At 32.7% G+C, this 19,106-nt stretch overlaps 1 protein-coding gene across 2 annotated transcripts in view; it reads left to right on the plus strand.

Annotated features, from left to right (window-relative positions):
* Window positions 1-208: 208 nt before the first annotated feature.
* Window positions 209-19,106, plus strand: part of LOC126754482 (uncharacterized) — a 206,066-nt gene continuing 187,168 nt past the window's right edge. For both annotated transcript variants that reach the window (XM_050466461.1, XM_050466462.1), the window contains exon 1: window positions 209-338. The gene's annotated coding sequence lies outside the window, so the exon portion shown is untranslated. The remainder of the gene's footprint in view (window positions 339-19,106) is intronic.

The raw sequence follows: 19,106 nt of genomic DNA on the forward strand, positions 1-19,106 counted from the left end.
ATACGGAGGGCCTAAGGAGTGCTTTGGCCCGTCTACGCAACAGAACGGGCCCCTCACTTCCGCCAACCAACTCCAATTCCAATACCACCACCCAGCCCTCCATCAACCAACCAACGCCACCTGCCTCGCCGCTCCACAACACAACCAATACCAACAACACCAACACCAACATCGCCACAAATTCGCACAACAATCGCAGCAATCGGAATAGCAGTAGTCGACGTGCATCGACTGCAACCGTTATTGGCAATAATAATCCGATAGCGTCCAATAGCAACAATTCGAGTTGTGGTGGCACAACAGCTGCAGCAAACACCAATGGCACAAGTGCACCGAATGTGAGTAAATGAGTGATACTTTTATTATTAAATTATATTCTTGTTATTCGATTTTATATGTATGTATTTTATATATATGTATTTTTGTTTTAATTTTCGAAAAGGTATTTGAAGAAGCTTAAAATATTTCTTAGCAAGAATTAATTTTAAATTTTGATAATATTTTTTTTCTGAAAATAATTGATAATAATGCAACGAGCATTACTAGTGCTGTATTCTGACAAAATATTACGAAAATATTAAATCAAATATTTGAAATTATTTTATGATTTTTCAAAAACCTCTGCCTGAAGGATTGCTCTTTGAATAAAAATTTTAACACGAAGTGTTCCTATATTTCAAAGTAATGGCTCATGGCAAACTAAATTTTCGCAAAAAATGTACACTAGTACTCGCCCATGCAATTTGATTAATGCTTCTTTTAATCCATTTGCCCTCCGTGGCGTATGAGTAACTTCAGCAAATGTGTAATAAATTGCATTTCATGCGCGTGCCAACCACAACTCTTACAGTGAGGTCATAAAAATCGCATTCCATGGCATTTGTTGATGGTCATTCGATACCTGTTAGCTTTTATCTACATACATACATATGTATGTTAGGTGTATAACTTAGACAGTATCATGTTGTGATACCTGCATACAAAAGGAAAGTGAGCAAAATCATCGTGTTATTTTCCAAAAATTTTTTGGTAAATAAATAGTGTGAAAGTGCAATATTTCACAATTTTCAAACTGTTCAGGAATGTTTAGTATTTTGTTTATATTGATATATTTGAATGACTCTTTTGAGATTTGTTTCTGGTTCTAAACATTCAGTGACCGTGTCGGTATATTTTAGTTTTTTGAAATATCTATCTGAAATTTTGCACACGTTCTTTTCTCCACAAGAGGGGACTCATTTATCGGAACTGCCGATATCGGATCACTATAACACATAGCTGTCATACAAACCGAACGATTGGAATCAAGTGCTTGTATGGAAAACTTTTACATTCCTTGAGATATTTGTAAAACATTTCTCATGGGTTATTGACTTAAGCAACGATACAATCTCTGAAGAAATTGTTTAGATCGGAACTATATAACATAAAGCAGCCATACAAAATGTCTGATCAGAATCAAATCGTTCTATGGAAAACTTTTTTATTTGACAAAGTATCTTCACCAAATTTGGCATACATTATTATTTTAGGCATTGCTACAATTTTCGAAAAAATTGTCGAGATCTAATTACTATAACATATAGCTACCATACAAATTTTCTGACCAAAATCAAGTCCTTGTAAGGTATATTTTTTTATTTGAAGAGTTACTTTCATGAAATTTGGCACGAATTATTGCCAAATTATAACTATAATATCTCAAAAATATTGGTTAGATCGGACCCCTATAGCATATAGCTGTCATACAAACAGACCAAACAAAATTAAGATAACAATATTTCCATGCCCTTTTATGCTAAAAAAATTGCGTCTGTGAAGGGTATTATAGCTTCAGTGCAGCTTAAGTTAAAGTTTTTGTTTGTTTTTGTAATACAACAAAATTTTCGAAATTCCTACCTTATTTCATACATATTATCTATTGTTACATTGGAACAAAATGGTATAAATTACCCATTATAACTTTGACCAAATTTTCTTCAATGATCACGCTGAACTAAAAATTATAAAAAATTGAAAAAATTATAAATATTGAAAGTAAATTTCTTTATAAATTTATAAATTTCTTAAATTTTTTAAAGTAATTTCTAATAAACCAGCATTAAATGCTCACTGGGTCGCCACTCAGTCGCTACCAGATACGGATATGTATCAGTGCGTTTACTCATAAATCAAAACTGGGTGTTTACGCCACCACCACCACTTCATATAAGTGTATGCTTGTGTGTGTATATGCATGTTTGTATACAAAGAAACAAAACACTCGACATGCCGCTTTGGATTTTGCGCCTAAATGCGCACTTATATGTAACCTCTCTGACACACTCATGCTCTACGACTACCGGCACAGCTAATATGATTCATATATACATACATATGTGCAGTGGAGTGCGCATAAACGCCAACTCACTGCCAAAGTTCTGCTACGTTTTAATTAAGTTGTCATTGGCATGTTGTTGTAAATTGGTAGAGTCTGACATTTGCTATGAAACATTTATCCATTTCTTTCTTACCGTGTGTGTGTGTATGTGTCTGTGCGTATACTAACTGCTCTCGTATGATATAATGGGTGCGACAAAATGTAATTGCGTGTGGGTGCGGTGTCTGTATGTTGGAAATGTTGCAGGCGCGTAATTGAAGCTGCTAACTGTCAGTCGATAACGACAGATTTATGTACTGCATCAGCTTTGCCATTTCGAAGCGCGTGTAATGTGTTGTTAATTGTGGCATAGATAAAACTTGTTCGGTAATACAAGCATTAAATAAGTTTCATGGTTTTAGGTAATCATGACATAACATTTGCAGATATTTAGATAGATTTGTTTATGGCAAATAGTACGATCTGCGCTTTGCTTCAGAATAAACTTCAGTTTCAGTACTTGCCCTTCAATACAGTTAAATTTCTTTGCTGCGTTCATTTTGCAGAGTTCGCTGGGAGTCAGTTTCCGAGAGTACGATGAACACGGAGATATACAAGGCCCAACTTTGCAGTTTTGCTTTGATTTTCATTGAATCATGACTTGTCACACTGTCTTAATGAATCATAACTTTCTTCTTATACTTGAAATGTTTCTATTTTTTCTGAGAACTCATCATTCAAATGATTCCAAAATGTATACCAAAGTCACTGTTTGTTGATTTTGCCCTTTCAATATAGTTGACGAGAATTATTCCATAGTCATCAAAAAAATATATAGAATATGCGCCAAAATGCCAGTTGTCTGTTATGCCTTTCCAATTTTTGAATTTTGGTTATCACACGAAATCCACTTAGATGGCTATCGCCATGAAATACAACAGACACGGTTCATTTATTTCACATGCTAATCTAAAAACTCGAAAATATCCATTTCAGAATCATCTCTTCGTTGTCGTTTTAGGTCGATTGTAAGCAGGCGTGGCACTCACTCTGTACAGAGCCTTCGCAAAGCCAATTACTCATGACTACTATCTTTCTGGTTTGTTTAGCACAAGGTAGCGCACGAATCGTGCTACAAAAAGAAACCGTAATTACATTTATTTTTTTTTTTATTGTACATAAAATTTTATTTTATTTTTTTATAAGCACTTATTTTTAAAAATTATGGAGCGTAAATGAATTCCATGCTCAGCCACGCATATGCGGCAAATAAAATTATATATAAAACTAAAAATTTAAGTATTAAGTTAAATTATTCCTTGCGGCCTGAAGGGTTGAAGTCGGGATTGGCTCAATTACCGATTTAATGTACTGCTGAATTTAGTCAGATTTCTGTGTTTTCTTTTGTATACCCCCTGCTTAACATAAGCTCTTAAAAAAAATTGGTGGAATCAGTTCAGGTAACTTTGGGGGCAAGTGAATAATGGAGCTTCTTGCTATTCATTTGTTTTCAAATTTTCGTTGGAGCTCCGCCCTGGCTACGTCTGCAGTTGCTCTAACTTGCTGGAGCCACACATTATTGAAAGGACCACGTCTTCGGCGCAGCTTTGGGTAAAAAAAACTCATTCAACATCTTTAAATTGATAATTAATGTTATACCGTTTCCTCAAAGAAGTATCACCTGACATTACACCTTGATGAAACGGCACACCACACAGTAACACGTTCTGGGTTCTGTGTCTATTTCTATATTTCTATATTTGATTCACTCCATTAATGGCAATTTTGCTTCTTTACATTTCAATGTAGTAGATCAAAATCTCCCTCATCAGACATAAGCAGACAATGCTTAGGCCATTCCAGACACTTTTCGGCAAACTTCCAAGCGAATAGGCAAATCTGAAGAGTTTAACCTGCTTGTTATTTGAACTTTGTACTGAAATGGGTCATGTAATGACCGTTTGCTAACTCGATGGTACGGTCTTCTTGCGAACCTCCTCATTATGTTCTATCTAATCGAGGGATTGCGTCAAAATCCTGTCTGAATTCTTCTTTTTTGGAAATGACGGTGTGCATCTTTAGAATATAATAAATATCCATCAATTCATTTTATCGTGATCTAAAATAGTTTTGTTGCTGCTGAGATTAGATCTAACCACAAGAAGACCATGGTAGATAATTTTTGAAAGTAAATAAAAATCATAGTAGCATGAAATCTATTGAAAAAGAGAACTAAAAAAAAATAAAAATATATGGAAAACCCATTGAAAAATAAAAATAAAATATTAAAGATATATGGAAAAATAATTTAAGACATGATTTGAAGTCGGAAAGAGGAAGGGGAGGGCCGTGGTAGTATTTTAAGCGTTGAAAAATGAGCTTATCTCGATTTCCGGTAAATCTAAGAGTCCTATAAGAAAAAAATGTTTTACGAAGTTGTAAGTAACAAAATTATTTACACCTTAAGGGGGTATTCTGGCTTAGAAGCTCGAATTTTAGGTATTTTTTTTTTGACGCGATAAAAAAAAATTATTTTTACTATAAATTTTTTTGCATGCTTTTTATTGATATTCTGAGAAAACAAAACATAAATAATACATTATAAGAAAAAAAATAAATTTAAAAAAACTGCAGGTCGGCGAAGTAGAGACTGGTAAAACAATGGCTTGTCCTGGTGTGCAGGATACAAATCTTTTCCGTGACCTAAAATGAAAATTTATGCGAAATCCGTGAATAGTAAAAGTGTAGTTATCGCATTACGAAACGTTTTTGAAAAAAAATAAATATTTTTTATTATACAAAATGGTGGAAGTTTGAAAAAAAAGTTTTGTATTTTCCCTGTTTTTTGTGGTTCGGAATTTTTTAAAAATAGAAAAAAAAAATTTTCGAAAGCTCTGCGTAGTACGATACTATAATGTATAAGAAAGCTTTGTGTAAAATTTCATGTGAATCGGTTGAGTAGAACTTGAGATATCATGCACACCGTTTCTAGAAAAGTAGTTATGAGAAAAACGAGTTTAAAATTTGAGAACTAGTCGCGCGCAGTCGGAGTCGGAGTCACAAAATGAGCTGTAACTCGGAAAATAATTTGAATTTCGAAAAATCCTCTTAGGACATTTTCTTGAAGGGTTATACTATAAAAATATGCAAAAAAAATCGATTTTTTCGAATTTCTAAACCAGAATACCCCCTTAAGTTATAATACCTTTTGGATGTAACCTCAATGTTAATGTGAAAAAATTCCGTAATCCAAGTTTTTATGTTTTATCTTGCACTTTTTACGATTTTCAAAGGCCTCTGCAGCAGTTTAAGCATAGCTCAGTTAAGTTTTCATGCTGAATTCTTATAGAAAAAAACTCGAACTTTTCAGGATACCTGGTATTTCATATATGAAAACATGTAAATGTTTTCATCTGTGTATATAAAGTACAAGATATAAGATACTATGTTATTATATTTTACCCAGAATAATCGTAGGACAGAACTTGTTAAGTAAATTATTATTTGTAACAAAAACATTAAAACGCATGACTACGTAATACACAATACACCAGCTCTCAGGTGGCACAATATTGTTGAATTTAACCACAAGAGTTTTTAAGAACTGTAATTTTATCGACATAATTTCCTACAGCAGTCTCTGATTATGTATTTCCAATTATAATGTTGGTGTTGTTGCTATTTATTAATATTAATAATCACTTTATAATTATTTATTAGCATTTATCTTTTATTGATTAATAAGTTGAAGCAACAATGATTTGCTTTCATACAAATATTATTTTCGATTGTGCGCTACTCATACTCATACACATTTCAAATGCATACGCCTCAATCACTCATGACACATTTCTGCTTTCTGGTATCACGTGCTCAATTAGCATATTATTAATTTCACATGTGTGCCTCTCTAATCACAATGCATATCAGAAAAGACACTTAATCGATATTCACATATTTTTCGACTAAATCGAGCAAATTAGTAAACCATTGCGTGTACTAGCTTACAGGTATTATATCCGGTTATTTTAGCTGGAAACATAACATAGTAGGTAGGGTAGAGTGGTACTTTATAGAACACAAAATATAAAAATAAGTAATGTCGTCTAGTTATCTGTAAGCATAAACTGGAAAATATATGTAAAAATCAAAAATAAAGATTCCGTCATATTTATCTTTCAATTATTTATGGTAAAGCTTCTAGCTCCTTCCATTATTGTTGCTATACTTAATTTTTATTAGATATACAGCGTCTGCCAATAGACATGACGTCATGACGACCGCTCGCAGCGGCCATGTTTATTTATAAATTTTTGTAAAATTTTGTCAGTGTGTTCAATAAGATTTGACATTTTCATAACGTCACGTTTTACTTAGAACAACGTTTGGAAATTATCTGAAATTATTACGCAAATTTATGTTTTCCAAAAAAGTGCACAAATGCACGTTCATCGAAAAACCATTTTTTGAAATGAGGCCCATTTCAGGCTTAATAACTTTATTAATCACAAAATGGCCATTTTTGTGGTTAGCCAAATCGTGGTGTGGTTCAGGAAATGCAATTGCATCCCTAGAAATTAACCGTTCGGTTCGGATTGTAGTAAGGCGCCATCATCGGTCCTTATTTATTTTGAAATGAGACAAAAAATGCCGTTTGCAGCAATAGGCAGGGTTATAACACGATGTTGACTGTGTCTTTCACGGATGATTAAGTTATAAGGCTCGCATAATTGTGATGGCAAGTGATATTGAGTAGTGATGCTGAGTAGTTTCCTGATTTCGACAGTAATAGTCAATAATCAACAAATGACGACCGCCGGCGACTCAGTAGCCTCTGTTTGACATCCGACCGCCATTCACAATATGTATTTCGTATGCGGTTGCCTATTTGCTATTATTCTCACTCTTATATACATAAGTAATATGTTTTTCAGATTTCCCCTAAAACCTAACCCGATTCATTGGATATTTTCAAGAAGTCGAAATACATTGTCAGTTTTACGTTCTTTTTACAGTTATAACATAACATGAGAAAGCTGTACTCGCCCGCAAAGTCACACACTTTCACTAGAGTTAACATAACACCACTTTAATAACATAAAAGCAAATATACTCCTAAGTTGTTCTTCGTCTGATACACACACATAATCTTAAAATATAGATTAATTAAAGTAACTGTCAAATTGCTATCAATTTAGGACAGAAATAACTTATTAAAATATAATTTTCATTTATAAACAATTTTTATTAATTATAATTAAGTTAAATATGTCAAGTGGCTACATGATTGACTGAATAGTCTTAGCGGATAGTCAAAGACGTCAAATATGACGAGGTTTTCAAACAAAGCAATTTCTTTAATATCACAAGTTTTTTATATATAAATAAATCTTATGTATATACAAATATAGTATGTATGACTAGCTATTTCTGGCGATAAATTGTAGCTTTTCTGTAACACTTCACCAAGTTGTTTTCCCACAAATCTCGTTGGCATCAAGGATTACGCCAAAATTTTGGCAAACCACTTAAAAATCTAGCCATAAGTATGTGTTAGACGCTTTTGTCTGAATGCTGATTTTAAGCATACCAATTTGCCAAATATTCAGAGCAAGTAAGCACAAAAATACATATAAATCAAGAGCGTCAACCGCTACGCTGGCATTCATTTCAAATCATTAGTATGCCAACGGCGTGACATCAAACAACAACAAATAAGAATGAATAAACGAAATGAAACAAATAAGGAAGCGCTGGGTGCGGGCGTAACGGAACATTATATACTAACACCATTTGTTGGTCTAAAAAAAGTGTTTTCAATGTATATGAAAAAGGTTATTATAAAATACATACATATATTGTTGCTGAATCTAACGTTCTTTATTCGGAAAGAGTCTGTTTTCGGGTTCATTAAGGAGTTATATGGGTTTCCTCGGGTAAGAACAGCCTTTTTTTTACAATTTTTTCTCATAGATATAAAAAATGAAATATTTAAATAGAAATTTTTGTTTTTAGAAACAAACATTTTTAACAAAGAAATTGTGAAATTTTTGGAAAAAAATATTTTATACTCGGCTATTGCGACGCCATTTCCGGCGACTCCTTGGAAAAAATATGCGCCCGCGTTGGCAGAATAACTCTTGACAGGATCATCTAAAATGAAAAAATATTTATTTTAGTTAAAAACTTAACTTAGAACTTGGGCAAAGGGAAAACAAACTTAAAATTAGATTTTTGGCAGACATTTTTACAAAAATAATTAAAATTTAAGTGAAAATTTCACTTTTTTTTCAAATAGTTGTAATCGAAAAAAACTCCTTCGTCTAAGTTTTTAAAAATTGTATTTCAATAGTGGGTTGAGTAGTTCTCGAAAAATCTTGCCAACCGACTTCAAAAACACAGTTTCGGGAAAAACGCGTTTAAAGACGGCGCACTTAGCCTAGCTAGCCTCGAGCACACAAGTTCTCAAGTGCGCATCTCCGAAACTACTTGTATTACTCGGATCAATTTAGGATAATATTCTAGAGTTGTTGTAGCATTTAATAAGAAAATAAAAAAAATATTTTTTGAAACCCGAAAACCCATGTAACCTCTTAAGACATATTGCTTGATATCCGATTAATATACGGTCTACCGAGTTAAAATTAATTTAACAGTTGGCTTTAGTAATCTCGATCTCTAATGCGAATCGCAGGTAAATCGCGACAAAATTCAACCATTTCTGACACGTATAGTTACTGATAATGCTCACTTAGGTCACTTACGAAAATATGAAATGAAAACAACAGTGTTTGATTCGCAGAGACCCCGTCCAAACGGTAGCTAAACCAGTATTCACGTCAGAAATGAGTGTGATCAGCAGGTAACCTACCAGTGTGAGCTTTTCTCCTGCGGTAAGACTCGGCTAATAGGACTGGTTCCTGTCAATATCGCATGGTTTTTCTGATGAAAAATTCGATAAATCAATAGAAGCTGCTGAAAATCGACTATCTCAGTTTTTTGCCAATAGGGATGAGACCTGCAATCTATTTGCTGCATATTTGACCTAAATTGGAATATCTTATTAATTCTAAACAATCATCAATCACTTTTTTCTAAAGACCAACACCTTATTACTAAAATTTATTCATCATACTATTTCTGTGGATGGACTGAACATTTTCGATGACCTGAAGGTATCTGACGTAGTTCTTTATGTATGTATAGCATTCATGATAGTTGACTATAGCGAAATTAGTTTTATTGCTAGTCCTATTTAACAAAAGCGTTACGCCTACTCGTTCATGATCTCCAATCCATACATGGTCGTTCACAATGTAACACCCTGTAAAAAATATGAATTATGTAGCTAACTGTATGATTAAGTATTTCACTAAGTATTGTGAGATGACAAAAGGTCGTGAATACTAATCTCTTCAGCCCACAAAAACAAATAAACGAATAGACAAACCAATGGGCAACCCCACATTTATTTTTAAAAAAATCTTAATAAATTCAGACCAACTAGAGCAAGCAGGCTAGAAAATCGTCTAAATCATGTTTAAATAAATGTACAGACCACATTCATACATACAATGCCATAAATGCTAACGTGTGTGCCACAGCTGATCGCCCATGTTATGCGCCAATAATTATGCAATAACTCTGCAGCTGCACACCCGCAATGACCATGAAAGCATTTGCATTGATTGGATTGCAGGTGCATTAAGCAATCACCTTTCGTTGTTGGCTCTCTTTCGCTTAAATTGCAATAAAGTGATACCTTGGAAATTCATTGCCACCCACACATGGACGAAATGAAAACATTGACCATAATTGAAGCTTTGACAAGCCGGCAAACTACTAAGTGCCCCCACCCCCCACGCTTATGGCCAACAATTTGCGCGCTCAGTGCCGGCAGTGCCACATTTTGGCAGCGCTTCAAGGTAACTGTAAGTTTGCGCCATGATTTTATGGGAATTTGCCAATATGGACGAGTAGTTAATGCTTGTCCAAATTTTGGCTAAAAGCTAAGCTAAATATGCTTAGGCAGTTTCGGCATATTTGCTTCGGGCATGTTAATAACAGCGCTTAAAGGGGTTCACCAGGGGTAATTCGATGTAACTGATTACAGAGCGAGTGAGTGGAGGGAGGTTGAGTCATGAAATATGCACATAGTCAACTGGACTGCACAGCAGGTAATTACGGTTTACATTTGCTATAAGTAACAGTAATTGCTGTCGATCAGGAATATTTAGCGTTATAATTATGTAAGGGGATTATGGGATGTGGGCGTCAATGGAGAAAATTCAAGCGATTTTGACAGTTTTATTAAAAAACAAATTTTGACTTCAAGTTAAGATTTTTATAAAGCCTTTAGAAAAATATTTTTGTTGGATATTTTTCTTATTTTTTAAAAGTTAAATGTAGTGCAAAAATATATTATTAAAATGCTGTAGTTGTATAAGTAATTTAAAAAAGAGGAAAAGAAGTTGTTTTTTGTATTGTTTTATAATTTTTTTTTTTTTTAATATTGTTTTAAGTTTAAACTATTTTTTTGTTAAAATATTTGCTAAAATAAAAATAGCATACTTTTTAACCAAAAATAATTTTTGTTTTCTAAAATATTTTTTTAGGTTAAAAATTATTTTTCGTTAAAATATGCTATTTTAATAAATACAAAAATATTATTTTTTTTTGTTAAAATATTTTTTAAAATACAATAATAAAAGACATTTTATTAAAATGTTATAATAACTAAAAAAATAAAATAAAATAACTAAAAAACAATGCTGACTATAAAAAAATTATTTTTTTTTATTTAGAAAATTTATAATTATGTGTATATATAAATATTTTTTTTAGTGTAAATTTTTTTTTCGTTAAAACATTTTATTTTAATTTTTTAACTAATACAAAAAAATATAAAAATATTTTTTTTGTTAGCATATTTTATTTTTATTCTAACAAATTAAAATATTAAAAAAAAAAATCAAAATTTTTATTAAATTTTTTTATTTTAGGTAAAAAAATTTTTTTTCTTTAAAATATTTTATATTAACAGATATAAAAATTATTATTTTTTCCTTAAATATATAACAATAAAAATTTTTTTTTTTTACTATTTTAACGAAAAAAAATATTTTTAGATAAAATAAAAAACATTAAAATAATGGTTTTGTTTTTGGCTTAAAATATTAAAAAAAAAAATATTTTTATATTTGTTAAAATAAAAAAAATATTTTAGCAAAAAAAAAATATTAAAAATATTTTTAATCTAAATTTTTAATCTAAAAAATATTTTTGTTATAAGCAGCAGGGTTTTTGTTTTAATTATTCTAATTTTTATTTTAACTATTACAACATTTTAATAATATGTTTTTTATTATTTTATTTTCACAAATATTAAAAAAAACAATTATTTTTAACCTAAAAAATATTTTAAGAAAAACTAATAATTTAGTTAAAAATGTATACTATATTTAACACTTTTATAATACAAATTTTGAACGTTATTTTCCCAACTCTAAACATCAAAAAAATTGTCAACTTTTGTAATAGCTACATTAATTAGATATCACTTTTTCCTTATAAACATACCCACAAACTAATTCGTAAATTAAATGAAACATGCCAACTTTATCACATTCCAACTTTGACTCAGTGCCCTCTTGGCATTTTGCGACAACCCTCCTCAAGCACAAATTGACACTTCAACTTAATTTTTTATTTACCAGCTATTCATTCGGCTGTCAACGCACTTGTACGCACACATACACGCATGCAAACACATACGGAACATAAACGCACACATTGCGCAGGGAATACGCGGAAAATGTCACTTTTTGATACACTGCTGTCACTTTGGGTAAATTAAATAGTTGAACCTGTGGTTAAAGTTAATAAATTCCAAAGAAGATCTTACGAGAAAGAGTGTTAATAGCAAAGTTAATTAAGTTTCCATTAAATATGGATGTTTTAAAAAAATTGCAATCGCACAGGCGGATAATCGAAATGGGTCGTATTAAAAAAGGCCGTAACAAAGGCGCATTTAAGCCGAAAATGTGGTGCATAGGGCGCAAGATAATTAAGTATTTTTCGGTATTTTTTCATACTTTAAAAATTTTTAGATCATATTGTCACCTAATATGCAAAACAACGTTTCATCAAAAAAATTTAAATTTAGTTTTTTTATTGCTAACGATTCACTACATCATATTACATATGTATACGTAACATAAAATTTTCTGCTTCAGCTGTCAGATTTATAACCATTTTATAATAACCAAATTTTGTTGCAATAGTGTATGATAACCATTTACTTCCATATTATAACCAAAAATCAAATTTTGTTTGAATATAAGTGCTTTCTATTATATCGTTTTTCCTTCGCCTGTAAACTTATGAAATGTGATGTTTCGTTATTTTGTATTTTAAGTGACGATATTTCATCAAATAAAAAATATTCCATATTCCATAATCGATTTGAATCGGTCAGTTTGTATTATAGCCACTGCAATAATCCGATATCAGCAATTTCGACAAATAATCAGCTTCCTGATGAACCAGGGACTTTACTAAATATCAGATTGTAATAAAGACGGACTGACAGTTTTACATGGCTAAATCGGCTTAGCGACTGATCATTTATATACATACGTACTACGAGTATATGGTATATCATATAAGGTCACCAACGGGTGTTAGAAAACTTCGTGGAAAACATAATATACTCGGTTCAGTATATAATAATATGTTCTGTTGGTGTCATATATTCACGGCACTTATCCAATTAAGTCTTTCATTACATTCAATATTACAAAAGTACTACACAATATTTTATTCTCTACACACCATCTAACTTACAAGTGAAACCACGCACTTTAATTTCACTTCCACGTTGTGGTTTATGAAAAAGATGTGGCAATGAAATGGCATACTTTATTGGCTCAGCACTGTATAACTTTCATATTTAGCTGAAGTTGTAAGTTTCTGCATTGCCAGGCAATGTGGCTTCACGTGCAGCCAGACCGCAGTCACGCACCAAGCCATAGCAGCAGCCCAGCAGAGGTAGATAAAATTAACAACAACAAATGGCGCACGTGAACATACAAAATGCAAAAGTTTGTCATAGCGATTTGCGACGCGATAACGCCATAAGTCAGTGGCACACACACACACAAATATTTACAATAGATATAAATTTAAGGTACATATGTATGTATATCATATGTGTAGCGCATAAAGAGGGCCATTTAGCCGAGCACACCAAGTCAGCTTTTGTCGAAGTTGTACGAGTTCATATTGCTATTGCTTCCGTGTTTCTAATAAAATAAGCTCAGAAGTAGATTAGTGTGGGTTGATTTACAGGAAGTCCAAAAAGCGGAAAAATCGCATATGCGAGAAATGTGGTATAGATCATTCTGCACAAAATGGGTTTAAAACCGATTTCGAGGCGGCGATTTTTAAAGGGTAACATGGGTTTACTAGGGTAAAAAACTGGCTTTTTAAAAAAAAATTTTTCTCAAATAAAAAATGAAATATTTTACTAGAATTTTTATTGTTACAAACATACACTGTTCACAAAGAAATTCTGAAATTTTTGAAAAAAAATATTTCAAATTCGGCTATTGCGACGCTATTTGCGGAGACCCCTCGGTAAAAGACGCGCCCGCGTTGACGGGATAACTCCTTACAGAATAATTGAAAGTGAAAATTACAAGATTTTGTTAAAACTTTAACTTAGAACATGGACGAAGGAAAAAAGCTGAAAATTGTATTTTTGGCAGACATTTAAAAAAAAAATTAAAATTTCAGTGAAAATTTCGCGTTATTTTTCTTCAAATAATAAAATCCTTCTTCCAAGTCTTTAAGAACTGTACCTCAAAGACCTGTGTAAAATTTAATGAATCTTGAAAAATCTTGCCGACCGACTTAAAAAAAAAAAAGTTTCGAGAAAAATGCGTTAAAAGACTAAGTAAGACTAAGTGCGCGCCCAGCTAGCCTCGAGCGCACAAGTTCTGAAGGCTGTATCGCCGAAATTATTACTCGGATCAACGTGAAAATTTAGGACAATATTCAAGAGATGTTGTAGAATTTGATCTGATAATAAAAAAGTTCTATTTTTTGAAACTCGTAAGCCCATGTAAACCTTTAAGGCGAAGTGTTTAGGGGTTATTGAAATTTGTTCGTCTATTTTTTTGATATCCAAATGAAATTTCAAGCCTAGGTTGATTGTGATATTTTATTAATAATTTGTCGGAATCGGTCGGATCAAACAAGTCGTGTCGGTAAATACGAAAAAATCGATCCGCTATATGAATTACCTTATGGTGTCCGTTATTTCGTAAGTTGTTTGTTTTTTACAAAACTCGCCCTGAAATTTTAGATTTTGCTCTTAAAAATAAGGATCCACTGTCAACAAACTCTTTATTGCCTATATAACATGAATTTTTGATATTTCGCTATAAGCAAATAAATGAAAAAGTGATTTTCTAATACAAAATTTTTCGATCTACAAAAAAAACGCCGGATTAACTCTTTTCCAAAAACATTCCTTTTAAAGTTATACGCTGTCAAAGTCATACACCAAATGCTTGAGCAGTCATACAAGTGTTTTATACATTTCTGTTGCTCATACGTCATGGTGTACTTTGCGAATAGAGTACATTTGATGCATAACATTAATTGCGTATAATTTGTATGGAATATTTTTTTGAAAAAAAAAAATAATATAAAGACTACTTGAAGAGCGGAAAATTTCGTATTAGAAAAGCACTTTTGCAAGGTTGTGGATTTATTTGTTATGGAGATCAAAAGTTTATGGAAAGAGATCAACAAATCTCATATAAAATGTATTGGAAAAGTAAAATGATTTAGGTATGATTTAGAGCTTGTTTACATTGTATTTGTTTATGGTAAAAACTGAAAGTTCCAAAGGCGTTCGCAAAAAAAAAAAAATATTTGGGGAAATAACGAACACCTTAATATATACACCGTAATGCATATAAAATATATACACTCTAGTACATACATATAAGCACATTAAGTGGCCTTTCATGCTTTGGTTGAGAGCACAAAGCAAAAAGACGAAAAGGTTCTCAGCAGCCGAGCGGCGATAAACGCCTACGTGCCTGACTTCCAAACTTGCGAGTGTCTGTATATGTTTTCAGTGACACTAACACACATACACACATAAATATATGTAGGGTGTAGTACTGCCTTGTGTGTAGAGCAAACTTTTTAACAAATTGTTATAAATTTGTATCGATTTCCTGCTGCACACACACACACTCACACATCGCTTTACCGCCAAACCATAAAATTACGAGTGTTCCTCCGTTAGCTGCCGGCACCGTTACAGTTGCTTGCTACTACTATTAAATCATAAGTTCAAGCGGCCACGTACTTTTGTGGCTTCTGTTGTGGCCCGGAAAATTATGAAACAGGTTTATTGAATTAAACGCGTGCCAACTTCGGTTTTACCTAAAATACGTGTTCGAGCAGCGGAAAACGATGCAACACAATTACAAACAGTTTCCTGCTTTGAAGTTTAAAAATTGCGAATTTTCCTTTCTTGTTGTTCTTTTGCTCTTTTGTGAGTTACATATCTACTCAATTTGAGCATATTTTACAAATTCGTTCACAAATCTCAAGCGAATGCGACAAAAGTCGAAAAGTTAAAACTTAAGTGGCTTTTAAAATTGGATTGACAATTATTTTGAATAGTTGACGCAGGTTAGGTTGCTTCCGGTGGTGATGGCGGGTAGAATTATTCACTTCTGTTTGTATACTTTGATTGTGAAACTTTTTGGGATGGATGTGTGAGCTTTTAGAAAAAAATCAAGTTATTTGTTGACAAAGAGCAAAAAATACTGTCCCAAAAGTTAGGTTAATCTGAATGCAATCCAATGATTAAATTATTTTATCAGTATGAAGATGAAATTTGGTTAGCTGAATGTGGGCATGGTGTATAAATAAGTTTGAAAACAAAAAAGTAAAGTCAGTCTCCAGTTACAGGCTTCTTGAATACTGCAGCATTAAGCTAATGTTAGTTCTACCGCTTCAGAGTACAGGGAGATTATCCACCCTGACAACAGGGCTGCGATACTATGCCTATGCATGTGAACTCACAACACCGTTCATTCGAATGTTGACTACAAAATATCAACATTTCAATTTCATATTTATAAACTTTAAACTGCAAACTTTCAAAGCTACAGTCCTGAGCAGTGATTTCAATTAAGCAATTTCACTAAACTACCATCGATCAAAGTAGAAACATATCAAAGGGATTTATACAAACCCAAATTTCACCAGTTTAAATTCAGTTATAAGTTGCAAAATGTTTTATTATAATTTCATAACAAATCAAAAATTTCATTGACACTTATTTCGGTTAAGTTTGCTTGTATTTATTACTCCTCACTCTATTTCAAAGTTACTCATACGCACTATTGCACATATCATTGATTCATAGCAGCAGCACTTCACCCCACTTGCTGGCACGTGCGCCTACCACGAAGCATAAAGCAAAGCCTGGAAACACTAAACTAGCATAATGCCAAGCGACAGTCACACGTGTAATTAGCAAGAAAACTGTGTGTGAAATGAGCTGGCGAGCACTTGTGTGCAAGTGAAATGTAGGTGAAGTGATTGTTATTGAAATTCATTGCTTGTGATAACATTGACAGTAATTACCATTCACTGGAAAGGCTTTTGTAAGTCAGTGAATCAGGCAATTACCGCTGAAGATTCAATTAATTAGGCAGATATTACACACTGCAGGATGATTCTCTAACATTTGCGAAATGCGAAATGCAACCGAAACGTCAGCAGATTGACCCTTTAAGGCGAATGATCTGTCTGATTTGATGACTGTGTCCTTCATTACTTTTTGCATGTGTGTTATTGTAAAACTATCAAATATCAAAATCGTATGATTTCAAAATTTATGGTGAAATGAAAAAAGTACTGGACGTCTTTCGAGAAACAAAGAAAAAATTTTTGCTTTTTGCTTACACGTTTTTTATTGGAAAAAAGTTGATATTATTATTTAGAATTATTTAATAATTGAAATATAAGAGTTCACAAATTTTTTATTGAGAATTTAACAGGTCGACTATACAGTGTGGGACAAAACATATTGGACTCATACCTACGAATTATATTATCATCTCTTATTCTCGCAATTGTCATTTAAATATAAACAAATCACTCAGAATCGAAAAGTCTTTTATTTTTTCCAATCAAAATTTTAACAAACATATTTTTTTTTATTTAATATAGGTATAAAAACTTTATTGAACCAAATATACACCATTTTGGTCCACCACCTTTTGACATTTTTTCGCTAGAGACATTATTCCATCAGTGTAAAACTTTTCTGGTTTCTCGGCGAAAAACTGCGACAAGTAATTTTCACAGGCTTCTCTTGAAGCCAACTTTACTCCATTAAGAGAGTTCTGCATTGACCAAAACAAATGGTAGTCCGATAGAGCAATGTCAGGGCTATATGGTGGATGCATAAAAACTCTACCAGTTTTTGTCGAGTCATCAAAGATGTGTGTGGTCTAGCGTTGTCCTGATGGAAGACGCAGCCCTTTCTGTTGATCAATTCTGGCCGTTTTTTTCGATTGTTTGCTTCAATCTCATCAGTTGTTGTCAGTAAAATGTAGAATCAATCGTTCGACCAGGCTAGACTAGTTCAAAGTTGATGATTCCTTTCCAATCCCATCAAACACTCAGCATAACCTTTCGAGACGTCAATTCTGTCTTTGCGACTATATGTTGAGCTTCACCACTCTTGAACAATGATTTTTTTCGGACATTTTTGTCATATTTGATCCACTTTTCGTCTCCTGTTGCCATTTGCCATTTCGATGTTTATGAGTTCGATTTAATTTCGTTTCAGCAAAGAATCGCAGATGTTAATTCGGTCAATTAAATTTTGCACAGACAAGTCACGTGGTACCCAAACATTGAGCTTCTTTTTGTAGCCAGCCTTTTTGAAATGGTTCAAAATTATTTGGCGATGAATGCTAAGATCCTTAGCGATGTCATGGCTGCTTATGTGACGGTCCTGATCAATCTTTTCCATAATTTCATCGACTTTTTCAACGATAGGTCAACCAGAGCGAGGTGCATCTTTCACATCGAAATTTCCAGAACGAAAGCAAGCGAACATTGTTGTGCTACACGAACTGATACAGCATTGTCTCCGTAAACTTCACAAATTTCATACAACTGCAACGACATCTATTGACAAAATACGAAAATACTTTTTCGACTGCCCAATATTAGAATAACGATAATCATTATATAGTATTTCATTAAATATGTAATACTACTATGAGCAAAAAATAGTAATAACTTGTTTTTAATTTTCAAATTCCTTCTTAATTTATTCTTCAAAATCTATGTCATCCCTCTCAAAGGAACTCCCCTTGACCCCAAACACTTGATAGATTTCAGCCAGTTACAACTTAAGGCAGCTAAACGAGGTGTACAATTTATTCAACATCCTATCATATCATCCCTGTCTCCCCTGGCTATATACCATATACATTTACATTTAGTCAGAAAAGCCTCAACACCTCCGCAAATGCCTTGCAATATTATAAAATTACGCTGATGAGTGAAAGATGTTGTAGAAAATGCAACAAAAACGTAACGAATCACAAGCAATTAAATTCTGAACTGTTAAATGGGGGAAAACACAACTAACCGCCTGCGACGTGTGGCCGCGGGCCAGTAATAATAACACAAA

The sequence above is a fragment of the Bactrocera neohumeralis genome, chromosome 4, assembly GCF_024586455.1.
Source record: "Bactrocera neohumeralis isolate Rockhampton chromosome 4, APGP_CSIRO_Bneo_wtdbg2-racon-allhic-juicebox.fasta_v2, whole genome shotgun sequence".
Classification (NCBI taxonomy): Eukaryota; Metazoa; Arthropoda; class Insecta; order Diptera; family Tephritidae; genus Bactrocera; species Bactrocera neohumeralis.